Below are 15,492 nucleotides of genomic sequence, written 5' to 3' on the forward strand. Positions count from 1 at the left end.
TCCCTGCAGCTGGTTTCTAGGTTCTTGTGTGAGACAAAGCACTGAAGGCTGCTCTCAAAGGTAATGAAAAAACAGCTCCATTTATTGAAGTTAACAGGAAGATAAGCTCAGAGACAGTGATTTCCTGCCAGCAGAAACAAAAAGTACCACACAGAAAGAAGTGGGATGGGGTGGCAGTGAGAAAAAGAGTAGAGGTAAGTTAAGCTTTTGGACTTGAAAAACTAAGCCCTGCACCTAGGGTGCCTCTCAGTGCATCTCTCAGGATATGATTGACAAAATGACTGACAGGATGCTGAGTCATCTCAATTGTATCTACTGCGCAAAGCCTTTCCTATTTTCAATGTGTTATAATTACATGCATGATATGCAGCCCATATGTATGAATTTTTAATGCATTTCCAGTGAGGAAAGGCCATTGTAGGTCATACCACTATATTTAACATGCATGTACCTTGGCCTGTAGCTTTAGGAATTTCCTGAGACTTTGTTATTCTTATTTTTGTCTTTCCTTAGAACAATGGAGGGTTGGCCCTGCTGTGTTGTCCAAATTCAGGGAATGGAGGCGGAGTGGTCCCACATGCACAGTTGTGCCATCCACACTACCGTGTCTCTTGAATGTCCACTTCTACAGGAATCATCTGTTTTGCACGGGGCAAAACTGATGGGGGAATAGATCATCCAATGGGATTAGAGAAGGGGCTTTTCTATGACTATAAAAGTAATTCTTCTCCATTGAGTTCCAAATTGGAAGACCAGGAAAAAATAAGCTGATGACTGAAAGCAATCCTGTTTTGGCATATATTCTTCCACATTTTTAACATAATAGAGATTTTAGCACTTATATAAGTTTTCATCTTGATTTTTTCACTTAATATAATAGCATTTTCCCATGTTCTAAGTATTACTATCATGATTATGACTACATAGAATCCCAATATCTAGATGCACCAAAATTACTCAACTGTTTTCTTAATGTTAAAAGTTTAAATTATTTACATTTCTCAGTTTTCAAAACAAAAACTTGAATGAACATTTTTGTATACAAAATTTTATTCACATAGTGTGCACAGTTAGGTAAATGTCCTAGAATAGGGAATCAAAAAATTGTACATCTTTTTAACTTTTTTTTTGTCTTTTTCATTTTTTATTGGTACCAGGGATCGAACTCACGACCGCCTGCTTGCAAGGCAGGTGCTTATGGCGCTGAGCTAAATCCCCAGCCCCAAAATTGTACATTTTTAAGGCTTCATTTTTGGCAATGCTGGAGATTGAGGCCAGGGGTGATCTAATACTGAGATACATTCCCAGCCAATTTTAATTTCAATTTTTTATTCTGAGAGTGGCTCCTGATAAATTGCCAATCTAGCCTGGAATTTGTGAACCTTCTGCCCCAGCCTCTCAAGTAACTGGGATTATAAGTGTGAACCACTGTACACAGCCTTCTTAAAGCTCTTGTGCGTCTGTCAGAGTTCTTAGTCACAAGCAACAGAATCTGACTGTGGGAGACTGAGTACAGAAGCTGTTTATTGCAGGATGTTGAGTCTTTCACAGAATTAATCAGAGGGCTAATCAAGGCTAAACTGCCAGAAATGATGCCTCAAACCAGGTCACAGGCTGAATCTAATGGAAACATCAAAATTGATGTAAATGACACTCCCTAGACTTGTGCATTTGGTGGCCTTGAGCCTTGCTATTTAAAATACCCTCTAGACCCCTAGATTCCTCATCTGGAACCGCACAAATAGAAGCTCCGTGCAGTGTCTGGATTAATCATCAGCTTGACTAAGAAGCCTGAAAGCAAAACCTAGGCCATGTGCTTGCAAGCTAACAGCAAAAGGACATTGAAAATCTTAGAGGGAAAAAAGAAAGGAAAAGAAAAATCTTAGAAGAGCTGTATAAACTTGCAGTTTCCACAAGTACGGAAAGTAAGGTTTCCAAATAAAATACAGGATGGTTGGGGCTGAAGGGATAGCTCATTATGCATGACTACCGGTTCCATCTTAACCACCAAATAGAAACAAAAAAAGCAGAAAATACAAAAAAAAAGTCTAGGACTCCTGATTAAATTTCAGTTTCAGATAAACAAGGAATGACTTTTCAATATAGCCCAAAGATTTGTGGCAGACCAAAAAATTTTTGTTTGTCTAAAATTCAATCATAACCTGGTGGCCTGTATTCTTATTTGTTAAACCTGGTAACACTAACAGAAATGGTATAGGGGAGTTTCTTTAGAAATGACTCACCAATCAAAAGTATTCCAGGTTCTTTTTGCTTCAAAGAAAGAATTGGACAAAGAACTAGAAGAAAATAATAAAACTGTTCTAAGTGTGGGAAAAAGCAGAAGATTTGATCTTATAAAATCTCTTGTTTAAAAAAAAACCTTTGTAAATAAAAAGATTGAAATCTAGAAGGTAAGTAATAGACTAGGCAAAAGGATAATATATTTTCTTCTAGTTTTGTATTATTTTATTTTTTCTTATATTTTAATGTATCTGGAGTAGGATAACAATTAAATATACCTTTCTCTAAGCAGTTAACCAGTTATTCTAATAAGATCTGCTGAGTTTCTTTTTCAAAATGTTTATCGTCCCATTACCTAACAGCATTGAGCCCTTCCAATTCATTTTATTAGCAGATCTGTGTCCATTGTGATTTAAAACCAATGGACACAGATAATAGGATTATCACTTTATGTATTTAGATTTATAAGTGAAGACCTTCAAAAGCCCTCTCTTCACCTTTAAGAACCATATAGCCATTATGGTGAAGCACATAGTAGGATTCTATCCCTTGTGCCACATGGTCTGCCTCAAGCTAGATGACAAGTGGTGGAGGGAAAGGTTTCCCCCACAAGTTGTATATCTCTCTAAAATAAATACTTTATACTTTAGTATAACACAGTATTATCAATAATCATTTCTCTATTTAGAAAGAGTCAGTACAGGAGCAGGAGCTAATACCAACCTTTGGGGAGGCTGAGGCAGTTCCAGCCCACTGTGGACAACTTAGCAATATACAGAAACTCTATTTCATAAAACAAAAAATAAAAGAAGGTTGGAGATGTAACTCAGTTTGAAGGCCCAGGGTTCAGTCCCCAGTACCTCAACATCAATAAAACAAATTCACTACAGAATTTACAACAGGATTTAGAGAAGCACATACACCTAAGTCAAATACAGTATCTTTTTCATTAAGTTTCTCACACATAATGCTTAGGGTTTTCTTCACTAAAGAACCCATGTAATGATTTCTACAAGTCTTGAAAACAGTCGAGTTGCCTTTATTTTCTCTTGTGCCCATTAGCTTTGCTGTCTATATCTTTTCCCTTCCAAGACCCAAAATAGAAGCAATAAATCTCACTGTCGTGTTACTCTATGTTCAGGCTGTGCTGTTCTGTGCTTCAATTGTTTAAATCAGAGAAAAATTTGTTCACCAAATTCACTCACCCTGTCATGTGAAACACAGCTCAGTGTAAAGTCCCAATTTGCCTTCATATTCTTCGTTATTTCTCTTTTGGAATCTTCACAAATAGTTTTTATGAGCAGGAGTATGAGGTCTCACTGTGTTGTCCAGGCTCGTCCCAAACCCCTAGGCTCAAGAAATCCTCTTGCGTCAGCCTCCTGAATAACGGGGACTGTAGCCATGTACCACTCAGCCCTGCTTCCCAAACTTTTTTAAAAGGTCACATTCATTGTATATTAACTGATTTTTTTCAGTTGAGTCAGTGTAGTGTTTTTATTTATAACTCTGGAGATAGACTTTGGATTGTGATCCTTATTATACTGACTTTCCATGACTCAGTTTACTAATCTGTAAAATTATCATAGTAATGTACACATTCCATAGAGTTGCTATAAAAATTAAAGTTTTTCAGTACAAAGGATCAAACTGAGTGCTGCTCTACCACTGAGCTATGTTCCCAGCCCTTTTTAATTTTTGTTTTGCCACGGAGTCTCCCTATATTACCCCGGCAGTTCTCAAAGTTTGATCCTCCTGCATCAACCTCTTGAGTACATGGGATCACAGGCAAGTGCCACTGTGCCCAGCTGAAATTTAAATTTAATATTGTAAAGCATTTAGTTAAGTGGGTCACACATTGTGCAATATAAGTAATAGTTATTCAGTCAGACAGGAGTTAGAATTCACAACTCAGTACAAAATGGCAAAATAATGACTAAGCTTCAGTGAAACTGAGAGGGAGAAAAACTTCTTTGTTTCTGGTTTACAATAATATATATATATATATATATATATATATATATATATATATATATAAACTCAAAGCTGGGGTGGTGGCACATACCTGTATCTCAGTCACTTTGGAGGATGAGAGGCAGGAGAATCATGAGTTAAAGGCCAGCCTGGCCAACTTATAGATAAGACCATGTCTCAAAATAAACAAAATGAAAAGGGCTAGGGGCTGCAGCTCAGTGGTACAGTGCTCCTGGGTTCAATCTCCAGTACTACAAAAGAAAAATAAAAAGAAAACCTCAGAAAAACATCTACTCATCATTAAGTGTATTGTAGTAGTCTCCATTTGGAAGCTAACTTCTAAAATATCTCTATTGGAAATCCAAATAGCAACCAGGGAAAATATACCTTATAGTTTTCTCTTAGTATTTTTATGGTTACATATCTGTGCATGTGTACAGTGCAGATGAGAAAAATGTTTTCTAAATTTGATATAATATGATATGAAACTTGATAGATATCAGTAGTTAGGACTAAAAGGGATGTCTATCACACATAAAATATTTACATCTGAGCAACCAATCCATGAAAATACTTTTTATATTTTAAAGAGAAAAAAACCAAAATTTCAAAACACAGTAATTAGAGGGTAATGAGGGTTAACACATTGCATATTGTTATCTTCAAATCAGTTACTCAGAGTACAAGATAACTATATTTAATTGTTCAAACAATACTAGCACAAAACTTTCTCTTCAATAAACTCAGAGAAATCATTAGCATAACTATATCTTAACTATATATCTTAACTATATATGTATAGATATATGTTTGTATACCTACTTATATATATATGTTCATATACATACTTATATTATTTCTTTCAGTTTCTAAACCTAAGAAGACAATATGATGTTTCCACATGCAAGTTTGATTTATTTCACTTATGAGTATGGTCTCAAGTTTGCCCTTAGTCTCAGTCTCAGGCAAAGTCCCTGGGAATGAGCAAAATGCAGACAAACTTTCTGCCAAGCCATAACACACATCATGGGGAGTCCAACAACCAATTCAGTCCTTCTTCCCAGCAGAAACCTCCCAAGCCTGGTCTTTACCATCAGCCTTTTTTCTATCAGCCTTCTGGTCTCCTGAGCACTGACCGGAATCTCCTCTACAGAACAGCCTAACCTGTTCCAGCTCTATGCAGCCAGGTGACAAGCTCTAGACAATGAACTTATCACAAATGCATAATGCAAACATCTGAGGCCTGGGGGCCACTGACATAAACCATGACAGCTGGCAAACCTTTTTTCACAACTTTTGGGTTGTCTGTTCACTCTGTTGGTGATTTTCCTTGCTGTGCAAAAGCTTTTTAATAAGATGAGATCCCAGTTGTTGATTCTTCGTGATAGTTCCTGTGTAGTTGTGTTTTATTCATAGTTTTTGCCTACACCAATGTTTTCAAGAGCTTTTCCTATTCTATCTTCCAGAAGATTTAATGTTTCTGTCTTAATATTAAGATCTTTGACCCATTCTGAATTTAGGTTAGTGCATTTTGAAAGATATGGGTCCAATTTCAATCTTTTTTTTGTCTTTTTCATTTTTATTGGTACCAGGGATCGAACTCACGACTGCCTGCTTGCAAGGCAGGCACTTATGCTGCTGAGCTAAATCCCCAGCCCCCCAATTTTAATCTTTGACATGTGCAGAGAAAGTTTTTCCAGCACCATTTATTAAAGAGGCTATCTTTCTTCCAGTGAATATATTTGACATCTTTGTCAAAAATAAGGTAGCTGATCGTGTCAAGTTGTTTTTGCATCTTCTAATCTGTTCAACTGATCTTCAGGTCTGCTTTTTGCCAGTACCATGTTGTTTTGATTTCGGTAGCTTTATAGTATATTCAAAAATCAAGGATTGTGATGTCTCCTGTCTTACCTTTGTTGCCCAAGATTGCTTTTGCTATTCTAGGTCTCTTCTGGTTCCAGATGTATTTTAGGATTGTTTTCTCTAATTCTGTGAGACATGCTATTGAAATTTTGATTGGGATAACACTGAATCTGTACAGCAATTTTGGAAGTATGGCCATTTTCAGTATATAAGTTCTTCCTACCCAAGAGCAAGGGATGTCTTTCCATTTTCCAATATCCTCATCAGTCTCCTTCTTCAGAGTACTGTAGTTTTCAATGTAGAGGTATTTTATATTCTTTGTTACATTGATTCCTATGTATTTCATTTTTTGGATGCTATTGTGAAAGGTGTTATTTCCCTGATTTCTCTCTAAATGAGATTTTGTATTTATGTACAGGACTGCTGTTGATTTTTGAGAGTTGTATTTGTATACAGCTATGCTACTCAGTTTGCTTATTAAATCTACTAGTTTTTTAGTGGAGTTTTTGGGATCTTCTATGTGGAATATTATGCTATCTGCCAATAACGATAATTTAACTTCTTCCTTTCCTATCTTTAGTTCTTTCTTTCTTTTATCTAATTCCTCTGGCTAAAGTTTCCAGGACTATATTGAATAAGAGTAGATACAGTGCACATCCTTGTTTTGTTCCTGATTTTGGAAAGATAGTTTTCAGTTCTTGGCCATTTAGTAGATGTTGGCTGTTGGTTTGTCATAGATGACTTTTATTGGATTGAGATAAAGACCATGTATTCCAATTTTGGATAGGGTTTTTATTATGAATGAATGGACTTTGTGAAAAGTTTTTTCTACATCTATTGAGATGATCATATGATTTTTGTTCTTGGCATTGTTATTATGATGTATCAAATTTATTGATTTATGTATGTTGAACCTTCTCTGCATCCCTGGGATGAATCCCACTTCATAATGGTGTATAATCTTTTTGATGATTTGCTGCGTTCTCATTGCCAGTATCTTATCGAGAATTTTGCATCTATTCACAAGGGATATTGGCTTATAATTTTCTTTCTTAGTTTGGTTCTTTTCCGGTTTTGATATCAGAGTAATTCTTGCTTCCAGGAATGATTTTGGGAGTATTGCTTCCCTTTCAATTTCATTGAAGAGTTTGAGAAGTAGCTGTATTAGGTCTTCTCTAAATTTCTTGTAGAATTAAGCAGTGAATCTGTCAAGGCCTGGGCTTTTCTTTGTTGATAAATTTTGAGTTACATCTTTTATTTCAATGATTGATACTGGATTGTTCAGGGTTTTATATCTTCTTGATTCAGCTTTGGTAATTCATATATATCTAGGAGTCTGTCCATTTCTTCTATATTTTTTGTTTTATTAGAATACAAGTTTTCCAAGTAGATATAGATGATTTTCTTAATGTCTGCAGAGTCCATTGTGATTTCACCCTTTTAAATCCTAGTTGCTTGAATTTGAGTCTTTTCTTTCCTTTTTTGATAAAGTTGGCTAAAGGATTGGTGATTTTATTTAATCTTTCAAATAGCCAACTCAAATTCATTGATTCTTTGTATTGTTTTTTAGTCTCTAATTTGTTTATTTTTGCTCTGAACTTGATAATTTCCTACCTGGTATGAGCTTTTGTCTTAGCCTGCTTTTCTTTTTCTAGCGTGAGGGTCACCATTAAGTTATTTATACATGCTTGTTCTATTTTTCTGATATAGGTATTTACTGCTATAAATTTCCCTCTTAGGACTGCTTTCATTATGTTTCATAAGTTCTGATATATTGTATATATTATTATTCAACTATAAAAACTGTCTGATTTCTTCTTTAATTTCATCCCATTAGTTGTTCAGGCATGTGCTAATTAATTTCCATGTGCTTATGTTCTTGTTTCCAATTTCACTGCACTGTGGTCTGATAGTATTCATGGGATAATTTCAATTCCTTTGCAGTTATTTAAGTATGTTATGTGAGTCAATATATGGTCTATTTTGGAGAACATCCCATATGCAGCTGAGAAGAATGTATATTCCTTTGTTGTGGGGTGGAATATTCCACTAAGTCCACTTGTTCAACAGTTTGATTCAGTTCTAATATTTCATTGTTGATTTTTTGTCTAGTTGATCTGTCCTTTTGGGACAGTGGGGATACTAAAATGCCCCAGTACAATTTTACTAAGGGTTATTTGCTTTTTCATGCTTGTTATTATTTGTTCTATATATTTGGGTACACTAATATTGGTTGCATATGATTGTTATCACTTCCTCTTGGATCGTTCCCTTTATGAGGATGTGGAAATTTTCTTTATCTGTCTTAATGAGTCTTGGCTTGAAATTCATTTCGTCTGCAAATGGAATAGCCACCCTTCCTTTTTTGTGGGTTCCTGTCACATGAAGTATTGTTTTTCATCCCTTGACTTTCAGTCTATGAATTTTTTGAATTAAATATTTCTTGTATGCAACATATAGTTGGATCTTGCCTTTTGATCCATTCTGACAGTCTGTGTCTTTTGAGTGAATTGAGAACATTAACATTGATGGTGACCCTGGAGGACTTCCTTGGCTGGTGGTAAGTGTGGAGGGCTTAGTCCTCCTGTGGGAGAGACCAGTTGACCTGGAGTCATCTTGGAGACAGGTCAGCTGCGCATAGAGCTCAGAACTGTTACCAGCTTTATTTAGTAGCTCCCAGCAGGGATCAGACCTGAGGAAGATGCTCAGATGGCAGTGGGCCCAATGAGTCTAGTCTTAGCTAGAAAGTCTATCATTAATGAGATTATCTACCAACCCACTAAAAAGCTATTGCTGGTTTGCTGGAATAGTTTTGCACAGATTGGAACTTCATCTCCACACACTGTCTACTAGTGAAACCAAAGAGAAACCTGAAAGTGGACTTTATTTTCTTTTTTCTCTTTTTCCCCCTCTTTCATGGTGCTGTGTGTGTTTTTGTTTTGTTTTATCTTTTTTTCTCCTTGATTATTTGATCTTGCTTTTATATGAGAGTGAACTTGGTTCCCAGCCTCTTTGTAGCCCCTTATTTCAGCAGAGGAATGTGGAAATAGATGCAATTAGAAGGCACAGTCATTGTTGAGGTTCATATGTCTAATAAGAAGAGAAATTTATTTTCTGTCATTGGATATTGTACAGTATATCTGTATAGAGTGGTTAATATATGACCTCTATAGGCAGTGAGAAAAAAATGTGGTGAATTCTTAAATTTTATTATTCTAAAAGGCACATTGCTATTTTTTCCCCTCAAAATACTCCCCCTCACTTCCAACACACTTACCCATCATTCTTGCCACTTTCAGAAGCAGTTCTGGAAGTGCTCTCTTGTGAATATGTTTAGTGTGCTGTCATGGCTGTCTATACATATATTCCATGGTCATTTTGACTTTATGAAAGAGTCAGAAATTACATGGTGCCAGATCCTATGAATAAGGTGGATGGGGTACACCATAATGTTCTTATGAACCTTTCTTTATTTTGGATGCCACTTGGTAGCAGCATTCATTGTACTTTTGATCATACCCTATAAAGACACTGAGGAAAGAGGACTACCAGAGCTGCTTCAGAAAGTGTCGAGAATGTGGGATAAAAGTGTTCAAAATAAGAAGGAGTGTTTTGAAGGATGCTAATGGTAATATGTCTCTGACTGTAATAAATTTTTAAAAACTTAAACATTCACCAAATATAGTATCGTAATCATAGCTTATGTATTTGGCTAATTGGATAATTTTTATTTAATATTCATAGAGGCTTGAAAATATTGTATCACTGTGCTGAAGTTTCTACTTTAAATCCCTTTCTTCCTTGATAAAAAATTTAGGACCATTTATTCACCTTGTCATCCTTTCAGCTAAATGAACTGAACATACATATTTGAAATGAAATATATACCTATTTATAAAGGGTTGTCTATCTATCTATCATCTATCTATCTCTCAAACTTGTCTAAACATTTCATCTTGGGGACAGGGATACAGCTCAGTAGCACAACACCTGCCTGGCAAGCATGAGGTCCTGAGTTTTATTCTCAGTAAAAAAATAAATTTCATCTTTACTGCTCCCATTGTAGTCCTAGATACCACCGTCTCTCTCCTGAGCTCCTGTAATTGCCTCCTTACTCATTTTCTTGCCTCCTTTCTTGGTCTCCTACAAGCCATTCGCTACAAAACAGCCATTATAATCTTCAAAAAACAGTAAATTGGATTATACTAGTATTCGTCTTAAAACACTTCCATGATTCTCTTTGGTTTTAGAAAACTGAAAGGGTTAAAGATTGAACAGTATCGGGGCTGGGGATTTAGCTCAGCGGCATAAGCACCTGCCTTGCAAGCAGGCGGTCGTGAGTTCAATCTCCAGTACCTATTAAACAAACAAACAAACAAAAACAAAGATTCTACAGTATCTCCTATGGCTTAAAATTGTGCTCGCTATGAGGCAAGGCATAGGTGTGGAAATAGGAATGGCAGAATGGATGGGTGGGTTTGTGGGGGGATAATGAGAAAATAAATACAGTTGGAAAAGCTGTGAGGAAATGATTTAAATGATTTGAAAGACCTTTGGAAATCAGGTAAAAATACTTTCACTTTGTTTTCTAGACAAGGAGAACCTATGAGGATTTCAAAGCAGGAAGACAATAAAAACAGTCATGGGGATGATTTAGCTGCTGGCAAACTGCAGTCTGCTGCAGTCAGCAAGGACCAGATAGAGTTATGACAGTGGGGATGGAAAAACAGAAGTGGAAACTTCATATTGTATAGAAAAAACAAATTCTGCCAAGGGTGTAAGAATATTTCAACATTAGAAAATCATTTAGTATACATCATCATTTGATTGATTGAAGAGAAAATAAATGTGACTGTATCAATAGATCCAGGATAAAACTGCCTAATAAAATTCATCACACACATAAAAATTATGACAAACAGAATAAAAAGGAACATCAAGTTGATAAAGAGAATCGAGCAAAAACTTACACCACATGTAATCTTTAATATTAGCAATACTTTAGAAACATCTTCATTAATTTAGAAATTGTTGCTACTGTTGAGCATTGCTCTAGAGGTCCTAGTTAATGCAGTAAAAAACAAAAGACATATAAGAATTGAAAAGGAAGAAACATAACCATTGTTACTAGCAAATGATGTGATTTTGTATTTACAAAATGCGAGATAATACATAAGCTATTAGAACACAGAAAATTCGGACAGATTAGTAGAAACAAAAGTCAGTGTGGAAAATCAACAGGGTAGCCGGGTGTGGTGGCACACACCTGTAACCCCTGCACTGAATGAAGAATAGCCTGGGTAATTTAGCAAGATCCTGTCTCAAAATTTGAAAATGAGGCTAGGGATATAGTTCAATGCCTTTTGGGTTGAATTCACAGACACATACACACAAATCACACTCAAAACAAGACAAAAGCTAGTAAATAATGAAAGATGTTTTAATCCTTCATGGTGAAAATTAAAAGAAATACAGGCCTAGGGTTGTAACTCAATGATAGAGCACTTGGCTGACATGTAAGGCTTTGGATTCCATCCCTAACACTACCAAAACAGAAAAACAAACAAACAAGTATATAATGTTTCATGGTGGAAAGAGTTAGTACAATAAAGATACCAATTTCTTCTCTATTGACTTAAAAAGCTCCTTCAAGTCCAATCAAAATTGGCATAGGTATTTTTTTAAAAATTCAAATCCAAGAGAAAAATGCCCAAAAGTAATACATTTTGAAGGATAATATGGGAGGACTTTCCATAGCAGATATAACTACTTAGTATAAAGGAATAATGATGAAGACATCGTAGAATTACACGTGAATAGACAGGAGGTTCAGTGCAGCAGAACAAAGAAGCCAGAACAGACTCACCTGTGCATGGAAACTTAGTATAGGACACAGATAAGAGAGGAGAGACTATTTATTAAATGATGTCAGATCAACTGGTTTTTCAAACTGAGACTGATAAGAGATCACTACCACACATTCTGCATGCAAATACATCTTGGGTTATTTAAATAGAGTATTTAATGATAAACTGAGCTTTGTGGCACATGCATGGAATTCCAGCACTCTGGAAGGCTGGGGCAGGAGAATTGAAAGTTTGAGCCCAGCTTGGGCAATTTAGTGAAAGTTACCACCATGCTCAGTAACCTTTCTTCAGTCCTCAGTAACTGACCTCTTTATTGGTCCTCAGTTCTATCCCCTGTTCTTCCTCCTTCTCCTTTAAAGTACCAGGAATTGAACCTATGAGCACTGGGCTACATCCCTAATTCTTTTATTTATTAATCTTTATAAAATTTTTTTGAGACAAGGATTCACTAATTTGCCCTAGCTGGCTTGGAATTTGCGATTCTCCTGCTTCAGCCTCTCAAAAGCTAAGATTACAGGCAGGTGCCACAACCCCGGGTCCATCCTCTCCTTACAGAATCTGTTTTCTGTTAAATGCTTTTATACCTTGCCCCTGGGATGGAGGAAAGATTGGCGCTCAGGGAAAATAGCCTGCTTTGCCACCATGCCTTTGCAGGCTCATTTCCTGTCTTGATCTACAGCTTCACACTTGCGCGTGTGCATTTCTGGCTGGCTGTTCTGTCTCCTCAAGCTTATTGTGTCTGAAATACAGCTCATCATCGTCCATGAAGTTACTTCATGAGCTTCTCTTTTTGGGTCACTGACTTCATCAGATACAAAACCTGAGTCACCCCTGACTGCTTTCCTGACTTCACACCCACATTCCATCAATCACCGACTTATGTTGATTCTTTCAAAAAATGTTTCAAATTTGTGAAATATTTCAAGCACAGAGAAAGGGCAGAGAATAAACTATTTCACCACTGCTCAGTCTCGGCAATATGTACTATTTTGTCACATGGGCTTCAGGTTTCAAGAAATAAAACATTATTAACACATTTGAAGTCTCCTATTTTTTTTGTTCAATCCTATTCTCCAATGTCTCACAAGAGTCCACTGTCTAAAGTTTATGTATATAAAGCAAGGTTTCATACATATGCAATTATCCATAAAATGTATACATGGTAGCTCATGCTTATAATACCAGCACTTGGGAAGCTAAAATAGGAGGATTCTGACTTCAGGCCAGCTTGAGCTATATGGCCAGACCTTGTCTCAAAAAAAAATAAATAAAAGTTTTAAAACACTATATGTGTATGTATATATATATATATATATATATATATATATATATTTGTGTGTGTGCATTTAAAAATTTTTACATAAATGGATTATTGTATATATCATTCAATAACTTGTGATTATAATTCAGCATAGTTAATTTTTTCCATTGGGAGTTCAAACCAGGCCTTCAAACATGCTAAGCAGGTACTCTACCACTAAGCTACACTCTCAGCCAACATGATAATTTTTAGTGTATTCTGTATTAATGCATGTACATCTAGTTCACTCCTTTGAGCAGCAATATACTAACTATATCATTATGTGAATGCAATACATTTACCCATTTTCCAAATGACCTGTAGTTTATTTTCAATTTTTCATCATGGCAGATCATACTTCAATATTCTTGTGCAGTTTTCTTGTGCACATATGTGAGAGTTTCTGTGGGGTTTGTGAGTCTGACTCTAATAAACTGGTAGATTGTTCTTTGAAGTGGTAGTACACTCCTGCATATGCAATTTGTAAAAATTTCCCAACTCCCACTTTTCTGCATCCTCATGAATACTTACTATCTGACTTTCTTCTAAAAGTATTGATGTTGCTTTCATATTTCAGTATGTATGTATGTATGCATGTATTTTGGCACTGGAGGTTGAACCCAAAACTTTCTCACGGAGCTTCATTACCAGCCCTTTTCTTATTTTTTTTTTTTTTAATTTTAAGACAGGGCTTATGCTAAATTGCTAAACTGCTTAAGTTGGATGCAAACTTGCAATCCTCCTGCCTTGGAGGTCTCAGACTGTTGGGATTACAGATGTATGTCATCAAGCCTACAAAATAATAATTTCTGAAACAAATGAATTAGAGAGTATTTAAATATTATGAAACAGAAGATTTGTGTTCCTCTTTTTGTTCCAATGAGTCTGTTTAAAATGATTTTTCCAGGCCTCTTGCCCCTGAGGCTGCTGGGGATCCCATAGCTCCTCAGCAGGGCCTGGAGGCTGAGATCAGCCCTGGAGGAGCATCAGCAGCAGGCCGCGAGTGGGCAGCCTTGTTTTCCTGCCTTCACATGTGTGATGGCTGGGAACTGGGTCGGAGCAGGCACTCCGCCCTGAGCTGGACCCGATCTCGCTGGGGCCCCTGTCTCCTATGGCCCTGCTCCTGGCCTAGTCTGCCCCCCAGTAGGCTCCACCACAGGAGAACACACGCACTCTGGGCTCGCGCTGCGGGCATACTGAGGAAGCGCTGCGAATGAGTGCTGGAGAAGAGCACAGGCAGCGGGGCAAGACAGTCGGGCAAGGCAGTCCAGCCTGACACCTAGTGCACCAGCCAGAAGCCCAGGCTCGGCTTCTGAGCCCCAATGCCTGTTTCTGTCACCTTTTCTGGATTGACTGACAACATAATGTTTTAGTTCTGCAGTTGTAGGAATATTTTTTTCTAAAAAAAGTTTCCAAGAGTTTTTGTTATTTCACTCTAATATCAAGGCAGAAAAAAATGTTTTTTCATATTAAACCTCACTTGAAATATAGTGGGGTGAGGTTACATAGATGTCTGTAGGTGTTATGAATGTGCTTCTTTGTTTAAAATAATAGCTTCATAAAAGTTGAGTCTATCTGTGTATCTATCTGTCTTGTCAATAAGGCCCCACTCTTTAGATTTTTTCTGTAGCGACTCCTCTCATTCTTTTGGTAATCCCATCGAGTGTTTTGGCTTTACACACCAACTTCACCAATGTGTCCTAATAGAAATATGATATGAGCCTAACAATAATGTTAAACATTAGCTATATATAAAAAGTGAAAAGAAACAGATAATATTAATTTGAATAATACATATTGTCTCTCTTTTTGTGGTGCTGGAGACTGAGCCCAGGGCCTCAAACCCAAGGCCTCATACATGCTAAATAAGTGCTTTGCTGCTAATCTAAATCCCTAGGCCAGTAATATATTTTTTCACACAATATATCCAAATATAACTTCAATGTGCGATCAGAATTAAAACTACTGAGACATTTTACTTTCTTTTTTTCTGTCTGAAGTCTTTGAAATTCAGTGAGGATCTTATCCTTACACCATATCTCAACTCAAATCAGCCATACCTCAGGGGTTCAATACTCACAGGGGGCTGGACCAAAACAAGTTACTCAGTAATCCTCCCTGGTTTTATTATGGGCATCTCAGGCTTATTATGTTCAAACAAAGCATTCCAGAGGCTTCCACATCACAGTTAATGGCCATTGGATACCAAATATTGGGGCAATCCAATACACCTGTTTCACATCCTGAATT

The 15,492-nt window shown here is 36.6% G+C and overlaps 1 non-coding gene across 1 annotated transcript; it reads left to right on the forward strand.

The window, feature by feature from the left end:
* The first annotated feature begins 14,148 nt into the window (after nt 1–14,148).
* On the forward strand, nt 14,149–14,277 carry LOC111756157 (small Cajal body-specific RNA 20). Its single transcript, XR_002790637.1, has one exon. It is a non-coding gene; the product is annotated as a small Cajal body-specific RNA 20 (non-coding RNA).
* The last annotated feature ends 1,215 nt before the right edge of the window (nt 14,278–15,492 follow it).

This window comes from Cavia porcellus, unplaced genomic scaffold (assembly GCF_034190915.1).
Source record: "Cavia porcellus strain 051 isolate PalLab524CR breed Dunkin Hartley unplaced genomic scaffold, mCavPor4.1 scaffold_3, whole genome shotgun sequence".
Taxonomy (NCBI): Eukaryota; Metazoa; Chordata; class Mammalia; order Rodentia; family Caviidae; genus Cavia; species Cavia porcellus.